This window comes from Poromitra crassiceps, assembly GCF_964638095.1.
Source record: "Poromitra crassiceps genome assembly, contig: HAP1_SCAFFOLD_343, whole genome shotgun sequence".
NCBI classification, from domain to species: Eukaryota; Metazoa; Chordata; class Actinopteri; order Beryciformes; family Melamphaidae; genus Poromitra; species Poromitra crassiceps.
Window position 1 is genome coordinate 186,674 of NW_028152061.1, and position 13,368 is coordinate 200,041.

A 13,368-nucleotide genomic window follows, 5' to 3' on the forward strand; every position below is an offset into this window, starting at 1 on the left:
GAATGCAAAGGAAAAGGGATTTGGAGAATGCAGGCATCAATCCCACTACCTCTCGCACGCTAAGCAAGCGCTCTACCATTTGAGCTAATTCCCCTCACAGCAAAGGGAACCACAAGGAAGCCTCGAGAGGGTTCGCCCTGTGGCAGGACCTTGCTGTTTTACCCCAAATTGCTAAATCAGTGTCTGGCATTGACTGGCAACTTGCAGTCGTTAAAGATCGGTGCTCATTGAACCATTTCAACCGTCATTATATTGCAAATGTGATGGCAAAGGAGGCTGAGCTCTTCAGATCCAGAGGCAGAAGACTTGATAAAGATGTGCAGAGGGGATTCCAGGATAATCCCTGGTGGTGCGTGGGATGCTATACTGTCCGACAAGCCGAAATAGCTCAGTTGGGAGAGCGTTAGACTGAAGATCTAAAGGTCCCTGGTTCGATCCCGGGTTTCGGCATGTACTGCAGGCGTTTGTGGAATGCAGTCCCTTTCAGCTGCCATCAGACCAGCAGCATGTTGGGTTGGTTGCAGCACAAACATTTTCCCATCCTTTGATGGCCAGTTTTCAACCTACCAGGCTGAAATTCTGCATGGAGGGGAAGTGTGCTTGTCCGAACTTCTGGTGTCATTTTTGTCTACATGGTTGTTGCGAATCAGCGCATGTTCTGTCATGTCTTCAAGCAGCCGTGAGTGCTATTTGAATTGTAGGAACGAAAATAGGACACTATGAAACTCTCTACAGAGCCTGGGTAGCTCAGACGGTAGAGCATCAGACTTTTAATCTGAGGGTCCAGGGTTCAAGTCCCTGTTCAGGCGTGTCCGAAGTGTTTGCCGAAGAAATGTGTAAGCAGACTCCTACAAGGATGACTGCAAAATGCTATGTTGAGCTTTTGGACATTGAAGGTCAAGAAAACACTCCCACGTTTGCAGCAGTATGCTGCAGACTCACAGTTCTAAATACCAGTCACTGGGAGGACATGCCACTCTCAGTACTCTGAGGAGTGTCAACTACAAGGCAGTGGTGTTTCAAGCCAAACCGTTCAGAAGCAATGATCCTGGGTTTTGACAAGACACAAGGGCCTGTCATAGAACGTAGAATTAATTTGGAGAATGCAAAGGAAAAGGGATTTGGAGAATGCAGGCATCGATCCCGCTACCTCTCGCACGCTAAGCAAGCGCTCTACCATTTGAGCTAATTCCCCTCACAGCAAAGGGAACCACAAGGAAGCCTCGAGAGGGTTCGCCCTGTGGCAGGACCTTGCTGTTTTACCCCAAATTGCTAAATCAGTGTCTGGCATTGACTGGCAACTTGCAGTCGTTAAAGATCGGTGCTCATTGAACCATTTCAACCGTCATTATATTGCAAATGTGATGGCAAAGGAGGCTGAGCTCTTCAGATCCAGAGGCAGAAGACTTGATAAAGATGTGCAGAGGGGATTCCAGGATAATCCCTGGTGGTGCGTGGGATGCTATACTGTCCGACAAGCCGAAATAGCTCAGTTGGGAGAGCGTTAGACTGAAGATCTAAAGGTCCCTGGTTCGATCCCGGGTTTCGGCATGTACTGCAGGCGTTTGTGGAATGCAGTCCCTTTCAGCTGCCATCAGACCAGCAGCATGTTGGGTTGGTTGCAGCACAAACATTTTCCCATCCTTTGATGGCCAGTTTTCACCCTACCAGGCTGAAATTCTGCATGGAGGGGAAGTGTGCTTGTCCGAACTTCTGGTGTCATTTTTGTCTACATGGTTGTTGCGAATCAGCGCATGTTCTGTCATGTCTTCAAGCAGCCGTGAGTGCTATTTGAATTGTAGGAACGAAAATAGGACACTATGGAACTCTCTACAGAGCCTGGGTAGCTCAGACGGTAGAGCATCAGACTTTTAATCTGAGGGTCCAGGGTTCAAGTCCCTGTTCAGGCGTGTCCGAAGTGTTTGCCGAAGAAATGTGTAAGCAGACTCCTACAAGGATGACTGCAAAATGCTATGTTGAGCTTTTGGACATTGAAGGTCAAGAAAACACTCCCACGTTTGCAGCAGTATGCTGCAGACTCACAGTTCTAAATACCAGTCACTGGGAGGACATGCCACTCTCAGTACTCTGAGGAGTGTCAACTACAAGGCAGTGGTGTTTCAAGCCAAACCGTTCAGAAGCAATGATCCTGGGTTTTGACAAGACACAAGGGCCTGTCATAGAACGTAGAATTAATTTGGAGAATGCAAAGGAAAAGGGATTTGGAGAATGCAGGCATCGATCCCGCTACCTCTCGCACGCTAAGCAAGCGCTCTACCATTTGAGCTAATTCCCCTCACAGCAAAGGGAACCACAAGGAAGCCTCGAGAGGGTTCGCCCTGTGGCAGGACCTTGCTGTTTTACCCCAAATTGCTAAATCAGTGTCTGGCATTGACTGGCAACTTGCAGTCGTTAAAGATCGGTGCTCATTGAACCATTTCAACCGTCATTATATTGCAAATGTGATGGCAAAGGAGGCTGAGCTCTTCAGATCCAGAGGCAGAAGACTTGATAAAGATGTGCAGAGGGGATTCCAGGATAATCCCTGGTGGTGCGTGGGATGCTATACAGTCCGACAAGCCGAAATAGCGGTACCTAACCACTGCTCGTCTGTACAAGTCGACGAATCACAGGGCGAAGTCAATCTTTCTAAAGCCAACCACATGCCGAGCCTAATCTTTCAAGAACCAACCACATGGCGAGCCTAATAATTCAGAAGCCTATCAAATGACCAAGTGAATCTTTCACAAAGCCATCCAATCAGAAGGCGAATCCAATCTTTCATTCAGCCAATCCCAGCGAATCCGACCGCCGAGAGGTCACCGCCCTCTTCTTCTTCACCACGGAAGTAGTGTGTGGTTTGTTTGGCTAACGGATAGCTAGCCATTAGCTCTTATTATTATCCCTACACAACGTTACAGGTAAGCAACTGCCGATCCTTTTCATGTTTTAATTAAATACACATATTTCACGTCCACTTTGGCCATATCGTTGATATTTGCGCATATTTTTGATCGCGGTCTTTGACGTAAATATCACAGCATAACGTAACGAGAAGCTAACTAGCGTTAGCTGTGGCTGTGTTTTCGCTATCTGAACCCAAGTTCACGCTAACGTTAACAGCTAAATAAGAAATAGTAGATAGATAGATAGATAGATAAATACTTTATTAATCCCGAGGGAAATTCAGTTGTACAGCAGCTTCCAGTTGCACATACAAATAACAAAGTACATATGAAGGATAAAAATCATGTTAAAATACTAAAAACGAAGAGATAAAAAAGATAAACAAGATAAAAAAGTTAGGAGAGCCAGTCCTGGAACCAAGAGCTAAGACATGGAAATAAGAGAGAAGACAAGTGCCTGTGCCTGTGCAGTGTGCAAACATATGCATAGAGAAAGTGCCTGCAGTACATACACAAATAAATACTAAAGCCTCAAGTCTAAAGTCTCAGTGGCCCAGGTTGCTGGGGCCACGCCCCTTGCAGGTTGCTGGGACCACGCCTCCACGCCCCCTGCACAGTGGGGAGGCATTGTACAGCCTGATGGCCCGTGGAACAAAAGTGTTCTTGGTGCGCTCTTTCTTGCAGCCAAGAGAGATCAGTCTGTGGCTAAAGGTGTAGTAAACCTTGTTATCAGTAATCTGCATAATGAGAAACTGTTACACAGATAAAAGTAACAGCAGGTAGGCCTACTGATATAAACATTAAATGCCTGTCTATGCCTGTGTTTCTGTTTGTATGTTTTTAGTATCTAATGTATGTTTGTTTATTGCTGTAAGTATAATTTAGTCTACTGTACATAATTTCAGATGTCATTACGAAACAACAAGGCTATGGCAGGTGACACTGAGTGGCTCTCTACTGGGGTGTCTGGTATGGCCATCCAGTGAGGGAAACATACCTGCTCCTTGCCCAAAAAAAGAGAGATAGCATGACCTTTATAAGGTAAGATTATATGGTTTATCCATGTTCAAGTTAACAACATGACCCTAACACAATACACTGTAACATCAGGTACAGTATGTGATGGTACATGTATGCAAGTCCAGTTAAGTTACCGTATGTGCATTGTGTGTTTCAGACTGCCACAGCCAGGTATCTGCACAGCTCAGGGATTACTGAAGTATCCCAGCAAGATGGAGCAAGGTGACCCTCTACTCCAAGCAGGGCTTCAGGTATGACCTGACCTTCACCCACTCATGCCTCCTTGGCCAACAAGGTGAAATAGTCATATTTAATTTCACTTGGACTTATTTTTCCCCTCTGTGTATCTTTCTCAAGGTGAGCGCCTACACTCCAGACAGCGTGTCCCAGGCATTGGAGTATCTGAAGGAGCTCCTGATCGTCATCCAGCAGCACACCACATCTTGTCTGCACAGGCACACATCCCACCTGCTACAGCGAGCGTGGACCAGCCTGCACGACTCCTGACAGTGAGTACCTGATTGTGTCTCCTGTCCAGATTGTGTTAAAAACGTTTTAACAACCTCACACAGACAAGACTCAAGTCATTACTATTGCTTCAGACAAAATCATTTCCAAGGTTGTTCAGTGTTTAACTGTATGGTCTAATCTTAGAAATATTGGTGTTATTTTGATCAGGCTATGTCCTTTGATCAAGTTAAGTCATTGTCCTGTACATGTCACCCCCCCCCCCCCCCCCCCCACACACACACACACATCCATTTTAGAAACAAACACTCAGGTATGTTGTGTCACACAGATTATTATTGATGCCTTTTGTATCATCCCACCTGGAGTACTGTAATTCCCTTTTGACATGCCTCACCGGTCCCTGGACTGTCTACAAATGGTCCAGTACACTGCTGTTGACTAAGGCCGCATGCCCACAGGGATTGTTTTTTTGTTTTTTGTTTTTTTCCCAGGTCAGAATGCTTTGGAAATCATGTCCAGGGTGCTTCCAACATGCACAGACACAGCATTTATTTGTTGCTGCTGAAAAAAATTGACATTGATGAGTAGCCTGCTTCTCCAAAAGTGTAACTTTTCTCTGCTTGAGGCGCCCAGAGCACCCTGCCCAAAAACACTAGCCATCGAGAGCGTTTAAACACCAGGTGCGGTGCTGGGAAGAGGAGCGCTCCTAGAGCGTCCTTACCATAGAGAATGAATTGCAGAAAGGCGCTGGCAGCTCAAACAGACGTTCCCTGTGGACACAGCTGCTTAGTCCAGCACGACATGTCACATCACATCCATCTTAGCTTCCTTACATTGGCTTCCATCAAGTTTAAGGTTCTTGTAATCACTTATAAAGCCCTGCATGGTCAGGCACCTGTGTAAATCTGTGACCTGATCCAGCCCTACATCACCAGTCAATGTGACTGCTCTGTGAAAGGTGCTATATAAATAAACGTTACAAATAAACGTTACTTTCTTAGTTAATTGCTTACATACTTAGCTGGATTCAATTTACACCTGGCATTAAAACAGGTCCAGGATCTACATCAAAAATGTGATTCATCCTGTTTAATCCATGCCAACTATGTCTCTTTTCATCTATCATCTACAACGTGTATCTATCAGTCTGATGTGTCCCATGTTTGTGTTTTCCCTACAGTGGTGAAGTGTCAGTGTGGTGTCTGCAGAGCCTGCTCGCCTCCAACACAACCCACCATCATCAAGACCTGGACCCAGGAGCTGCTGACGCCAGCATGATGGCAGCATACAGATGCCAGCTTTTTGCACACCACACACACTCGACACTGATCTACACAAAGTTACACTCACCACACACACTCGACACTGATCTACACAAAGTTACACTCACACTGACCCTTTCTGATGCTGCCATTTGGTTGTGTCAGCTCCTGCTCTCTAGCTGTGATTGGACACTCTGGGGTCAGACAAGTGAACTCTCATTCAAAGGACCCTCTCTGTCTCTTTTCTTCTTTTTCTTCTTTTCATTGCTGTTTATTATTATTCATTGTCCACTGTGTTCTTTATTTGATTTAGATTGCACATTGTCTAATCGTTTTGTTTTTGTAAATGATGAATTTATTTGAAATGTATTCTCTCTTCGTGTCTTTGATAATACCATGATATTTAAATCTACTACATAATACATTATAGCCAATACGTTTTATACTTGACTGAATGACCAATAAAGTGCTCAAATCAGTTATCACTCATTCAATCATTACTTTCAACTTTTCTTTAGGGCATTACCCACTTTTGAGATAGCCTAAAAAAACTAAATATTTAAAGTGCATACTTTCTTTCCCTATTACAATAATAAAGACCCAGTTTTAAAACCATGCATTGCATATTTACCAACATGCTTGAGGTGGGATTGTAAACCTGTCTCTTCCATTTTACACAAGTAGCCTAATGTGATGGTGCATTAAAAGTTGATCAAAATCACATTATAGTTTAATTAGATTTGAGTTGCAGCACATTGACATCGTTTCAGAGCACCAAGGCAATAACTGAATGACATTGGACAAAATTCAAGTAAGTCCACAGCTGGATTCGAACCTGCGTCCTCCCAATTTTTCTTCCTTTTCCTCCTCCTTTTCCCCCCCTTCTTCCCCCTTTCTCCCCTCCCCCCCCCCTTCTTTACGGACTAATGTTCCCCAGCCTTAGCGGAGTTGGGAGAGCGTTAGACTGAAGATCTAAAGGTCCCTGGTTCGATCCCGGGTTTCGGCATGTACTGCAGGCGTTTGTGGAATGCAGTCCCTTTCAGCTGCCATCAGACCAGCAGCATGTTGGGTTGGTTGCAGCACAAGCATTTTCCCATCCTTTGATGGCCAGTTTTCACCCTACCAGGCTGAAATTCTGCATGGAGGGGAAGTGTGCTTGTCCGAACTTCTGGTGTCATTTTTGTCTACATGGTTGTTGCGAATCAGCGCATGTTCTGTCATGTCTTCAAGCAGCCGTGAGTGCTATTTGAATTGTAGGAACGAAAATAGGACACTATGGAACTCTCTACAGAGCCTGGGTAGCTCAGACGGTAGAGCATCAGACTTTTAATCTGAGGGTCCAGGGTTCAAGTCCCTGTTCAGGCGTGTCTGAAGTGTTTGCCGAAGAAATGTGTAAGCAGACTCCTACAAGGATGACTGCAAAATGTTATGTTGAGCTTTTGGACATTGAAGGTCAAGAAAACACTCCCACGTTTGCAGCAGTATGCTGCAGACTCACAGTTCTAAATAACAGTCACTGGGAGGACATGCCACTCTCAGTACTCTGAGGAGTGTCAACTACAAGGCAGTGGTGTTTCAAGCCAAACCGTTCAGAAGCAATGATCCTGGGTTTTGACAAGACACAAGGGCCTGTCATAGAACGTAGAATTAATTTGGAGAATGCAAAGGAAAAGGGATTTGGAGAATGCAGGCATCGATCCCGCTACCTCTCGCACGCTAAGCAAGCGCTCTACCATTTGAGCTAATTCCCCTCACAGCAAAGGGAACCACAAGGAAGCCTCGAGAGGGTTCGCTCTGTGGCAGGACCTTGCTGTTTTACCCAAAATTGCTAAATCAGTGTCTGGCATTGACTGGCAACTTGCAGTCGTTAAAGATCGGTGCTCATTGAACCATTTCAACCGTCATTATATTGCAAATGTGATGGCAAAGGAGGCTGAGCTCTTCAGATCCAGAGGCAGAAGACTTGATAAAGATGTGCAGAGGGGATTCCAGGATAATCCCTGGTGGTGCGTGGGATGCTATACTGTCCGACAAGCCGAAATAGCTCAGTTGGGAGAGCGTTAGACTGAAGATCTAAAGGTCCCTGGTTCGATCCCGGGTTTCGGCATGTACTGCAGGCGTTTGTGGAATGCAGTCCCTTTCAGCTGCCATCAGACCAGCAGCATGTTGGGTTGGTTGCAGCACAAACATTTTCCCATCCTTTGATGGCCAGTTTTCACCCTACCAGGCTGAAATTCTGCATGGAGGGGAAGTGTGCTTGTCCGAACTTCTGGTGTCATTTTTGTCTACATGGTTGTTGCAAATCAGCGCATGTTCTGTCATGTCTTCAAGCAGCCGTGAGTGCTATTTGAATTGTAGGAACGAAAATAGGACACTATGGAACTCTCTACAGAGCCTGGGTAGCTCAGACGGTAGAGCATCAGACTTTTAATCTGAGGGTCCAGGGTTCAAGTCCCTGTTCAGGCGTGTCCGAAGTGTTTGCCGAAGAAATGTGTAAGCAGACTCCTACAAGGATGACTGCAAAATGCTATGTTGAGCTTTTGGACATTGAAGGTCAAGAAAACACTCCCACGTTTGCAGCAGTATGCTGCAGACTCACAGTTCTAAATAACAGTCACTGGGAGGACATGCCACTCTCAGTACTCTGAGGAGTGTCAACTACAAGGCAGTGGTGTTTCAAGCCAAACCGTTCAGAAGCAATGATCCTGGGTTTTGACAAGACACAAGGGCCTGTCATAGAACGTAGAATTAATTTGGAGAATGCAAAGGAAAAGGGATTTGGAGAATGCAGGCATCGATCCCGCTACCTCTCGCACGCTAAGCAAGCGCTCTACCATTTGAGCTAATTCCCCTCACAGCAAAGGGAACCACAAGCAAGCCTCGAGAGGGTTCGCCCTGTGGCAGGACCTTGCTGTTTTACCCCAAATTGCTAAATCAGTGTCTGGCATTGACTGGCAACTTGCAGTCGTTAAAGATCGGTGCTCATTGAACCATTTCAACCGTCATTATATTGCAAATGTGATGGCAAAGGAGGCTGAGCTCTTCAGATCCAGAGGCAGAAGACTTGATAAAGATGTGCAGAGGGGATTCCAGGATAATCCCTGGTGGTGCGTGGGATGCTATACTGTCCGACAAGCCGAAATAGCTCAGTTGGGAGAGCGTTAGACTGAAGATCTAAAGGTCCCTGGTTCGATCCCGGGTTTCGGCATGTACTGCAGGCGTTTGTGGAATGCAGTCCCTTTCAGCTGCCATCAGACCAGCAGCATGTTGGGTTGGTTGCAGCACAAACATTTTCCCATCCTTTGATGGCCAGTTTTCAACCTACCAGGCTGAAATTCTGCATGGAGGGGAAGTGTGCTTGTCCGAACTTCTGGTGTCATTTTTGTCTACATGGTTGTTGCGAATCAGAGCATGTTCTGTCATGTCTTCAAGCAGCCGTGAGTGCTATTTGAATTGTAGGAACGAAAATAGGACACTATGAAACTCTCTACAGAGCCTGGGTAGCTCAGACGGTAGAGCATCAGACTTTTAATCTGAGGGTCCAGGGTTCAAGTCCCTGTTCAGGCGTGTCCGAAGTGTTTGCCGAAGAAATGTGTAAGCAGACTCCTACAAGGATGACTGCAAAATGCTATGTTGAGCTTTTGGACATTGAAGGTCAAGAAAACACTCCCACGTTTGCAGCAGTATGCTGCAGACTCACAGTTCTAAATAACAGTCACTGGGAGGACATGCCACTCTCAGTACTCTGAGGAGTGTCAACTACAAGGCAGTGGTGTTTCAAGCCAAACCGTTCAGAAGCAATGATCCTGGGTTTTGACAAGACACAAGGGCCTGTCATAGAACGTAGAATTAATTTGGAGAATGCAAAGGAAAAGGGATTTGGAGAATGCAGGCATCGATCCCGCTACCTCTCGCACGCTAAGCAAGCGCTCTACCATTTGAGCTAATTCCCCTCACAGCAAAGGGAACCACAAGGAAGCCTCGAGAGGGTTCGCCCTGTGGCAGGACCTTGCTGTTTTACCCCAAATTGCTAAATCAGTGTCTGGCATTGACTGGCAACTTGCAGTCGTTAAAGATCGGTGCTCATTGAACCATTTCAACCGTCATTATATTGCAAATGTGATGGCAAAGGAGGCTGAGCTCTTCAGATCCAGAGGCAGAAGACTTGATAAAGATGTGCAGAGGGGATTCCAGGATAATCCCTGGTGGTGCGTGGGATGCTATACAGTCCGACAAGCCGAAATAGCTCAGTTGGGAGAGCGTTAGACTGAAGATCTAAAGGTCCCTGGTTCGATCCCGGGTTTCGGCATGTACTGCAGGCGTTTGTGGAATGCAGTCCCTTTCAGCTGCCATCAGACCAGCAGCATGTTGGGTTGGTTGCAGCACAAGCATTTTCCCATCCTTTGATGGCCAGTTTTCACCCTACCAGGCTGAAATTCTGCATGGAGGGGAAGTGTGCTTGTCCGAACTTCTGGTGTCATTTTTGTCTACATGGTTGTTGCGAATCAGCGCATGTTCTGTCATGTCTTCAAGCAGCCGTGAGTGCTATTTGAATTGTAGGAACGAAAATAGGACACTATAGAACTCTCTACAGAGCCTGGGTAGCTCAGACGGTAGAGCATCAGACTTTTAATCTGAGGGTCCAGGGTTCAAGTCCCTGTTCAGGCGTGTCTGAAGTGTTTGCCGAAGAAATGTGTAAGCAGACTCCTACAAGGATGACTGCAAAATGTTATGTTGAGCTTTTGGACATTGAAGGTCAAGAAAACACTCCCACGTTTGCAGCAGTATGCTGCAGACTCACAGTTCTAAATAACAGTCACTGGGAGGACATGCCACTCTCAGTACTCTGAGGAGTGTCAACTACAAGGCAGTGGTGTTTCAAGCCAAACCGTTCAGAAGCAATGATCCTGGGTTTTGACAAGACACAAGGGCCTGTCATAGAACGTAGAATTAATTTGGAGAATGCAAAGGAAAAGGGATTTGGAGAATGCAGGCATCGATCCCGCTACCTCTCGCACGCTAAGCAAGCGCTCTACCATTTGAGCTAATTCCCCTCACAGCAAAGGGAACCACAAGGAAGCCTCGAGAGGGTTCGCTCTGTGGCAGGACCTTGCTGTTTTACCCAAAATTGCTAAATCAGTGTCTGGCATTGACTGGCAACTTGCAGTCGTTAAAGATCGGTGCTCATTGAACCATTTCAACCGTCATTATATTGCAAATGTGATGGCAAAGGAGGCTGAGCTCTTCAGATCCAGAGGCAGAAGACTTGATAAAGATGTGCAGAGGGGATTCCAGGATAATCCCTGGTGGTGCGTGGGATGCTATACTGTCCGACAAGCCGAAATAGCTCAGTTGGGAGAGCGTTAGACTGAAGATCTAAAGGTCCCTGGTTCGATCCCGGGTTTCGGCATGTACTGCAGGCGTTTGTGGAATGCAGTCCCTTTCAGCTGCCATCAGACCAGCAGCATGTTGGGTTGGTTGCAGCACAAACATTTTCCCATCCTTTGATGGCCAGTTTTCACCCTACCAGGCTGAAATTCTGCATGGAGGGGAAGTGTGCTTGTCCGAACTTCTGGTGTCATTTTTGTCTACATGGTTGTTGCGAATCAGCGCATGTTCTGTCATGTCTTCAAGCAGCCGTGAGTGCTATTTGAATTGTAGGAACGAAAATAGAACACTATGGAACTCTCTACAGAGCCTGGGTAGCTCAGACGGTAGAGCATCAGACTTTTAATCTGAGGGTCCAGGGTTCAAGTCCCTGTTCAGGCGTGTCCGAAGTGTTTGCCGAAGAAATGTGTAAGCAGACTCCTACAAGGATGACTGCAAAATGCTATGTTGAGCTTTTGGACATTGAAGGTCAAGAAAACACTCCCACGTTTGCAGCAGTATGCTGCAGACTCACAGTTCTAAATAACAGTCACTGGGAGGACATGCCACTCTCAGTACTCTGAGGAGTGTCAACTACAAGGCAGTGGTGTTTCAAGCCAAACCGTTCAGAAGCAATGATCCTGGGTTTTGACAAGACACAAGGGCCTGTCATAGAACGTAGAATTAATTTGGAGAATGCAAAGGAAAAGGGATTTGGAGAATGCAGGCATCGATCCCGCTACCTCTCGCACGCTAAGCAAGCGCTCTACCATTTGAGCTAATTCCCCTCACAGCAAAGGGAACCACAAGCAAGCCTCGAGAGGGTTCGCCCTGTGGCAGGACCTTGCTGTTTTACCCCAAATTGCTAAATCAGTGTCTGGCATTGACTGGCAACTTGCAGTCGTTAAAGATCGGTGCTCATTGAACCATTTCAACCGTCATTATATTGCAAATGTGATGGCAAAGGAGGCTGAGCTCTTCAGATCCAGAGGCAGAAGACTTGATAAAGATGTGCAGAGGGGATTCCAGGATAATCCCTGGTGGTGCGTGGGATGCTATACTGTCCGACAAGCCGAAATAGCTCAGTTGGGAGAGCGTTAGACTGAAGATCTAAAGGTCCCTGGTTCGATCCCGGGTTTCGGCATGTACTGCAGGCGTTTGTGGAATGCAGTCCCTTTCAGCTGCCATCAGACCAGCAGCATGTTGGGTTGGTTGCAGCACAAACATTTTCCCATCCTTTGATGGCCAGTTTTCAACCTACCAGGCTGAAATTCTGCATGGAGGGGAAGTGTGCTTGTCCGAACTTCTGGTGTCATTTTTGTCTACATGGTTGTTGCGAATCAGAGCATGTTCTGTCATGTCTTCAAGCAGCCGTGAGTGCTATTTGAATTGTAGGAACGAAAATAGGACACTATGAAACTCTCTACAGAGCCTGGGTAGCTCAGACGGTAGAGCATCAGACTTTTAATCTGAGGGTCCAGGGTTCAAGTCCCTGTTCAGGCGTGTCCGAAGTGTTTGCCGAAGAAATGTGTAAGCAGACTCCTACAAGGATGACTGCAAAATGCTATGTTGAGCTTTTGGACATTGAAGGTCAAGAAAACACTCCCACGTTTGCAGCAGTATGCTGCAGACTCACAGTTCTAAATAACAGTCACTGGGAGGACATGCCACTCTCAGTACTCTGAGGAGTGTCAACTACAAGGCAGTGGTGTTTCAAGCCAAACCGTTCAGAAGCAATGATCCTGGGTTTTGACAAGACACAAGGGCCTGTCATAGAACGTAGAATTAATTTGGAGAATGCAAAGGAAAAGGGATTTGGAGAATGCAGGCATCGATCCCGCTACCTCTCGCACGCTAAGCAAGCGCTCTACCATTTGAGCTAATTCCCCTCACAGCAAAGGGAACCACAAGGAAGCCTCGAGAGGGTTCGCCCTGTGGCAGGACCTTGCTGTTTTACCCCAAATTGCTAAATCAGTGTCTGGCATTGACTGGCAACTTGCAGTCGTTAAAGATCGGTGCTCATTGAACCATTTCAACCGTCATTATATTGCAAATGTGATGGCAAAGGAGGCTGAGCTCTTCAGATCCAGAGGCAGAAGACTTGATAAAGATGTGCAGAGGGGATTCCAGGATAATCCCTGGTGGTGCGTGGGATGCTATACTGTCCGACAAGCCGAAATAGCTCAGTTGGGAGAGCGTTAGACTGAAGATCTAAAGGTCCCTGGTTCGATCCCGGGTTTCGGCATGTACTGCAGGCGTTTGTGGAATGCAGTCCCTTTCAGCTGCCATCAGACCAGCAGCATGTTGGGTTGGTTGCAGCACAAGCATTTTCCCATCCTTTG

At 46.5% G+C, this 13,368-nt stretch overlaps 1 long non-coding RNA gene across 1 annotated transcript; it reads left to right on the forward strand.

Annotated features, from left to right (window-relative positions):
• The first annotated feature begins 4,081 nt into the window (after positions 1–4,081).
• Positions 4,082–6,135, forward strand: LOC310771077. The gene is made up of 3 exons (XR_014552380.1): positions 4,082–4,177; positions 4,284–4,435; positions 5,578–6,135. It is a non-coding gene; the product is annotated as an uncharacterized lncRNA (long non-coding RNA).
• Positions 6,136–13,368: the final 7,233 nt, after the last annotated feature.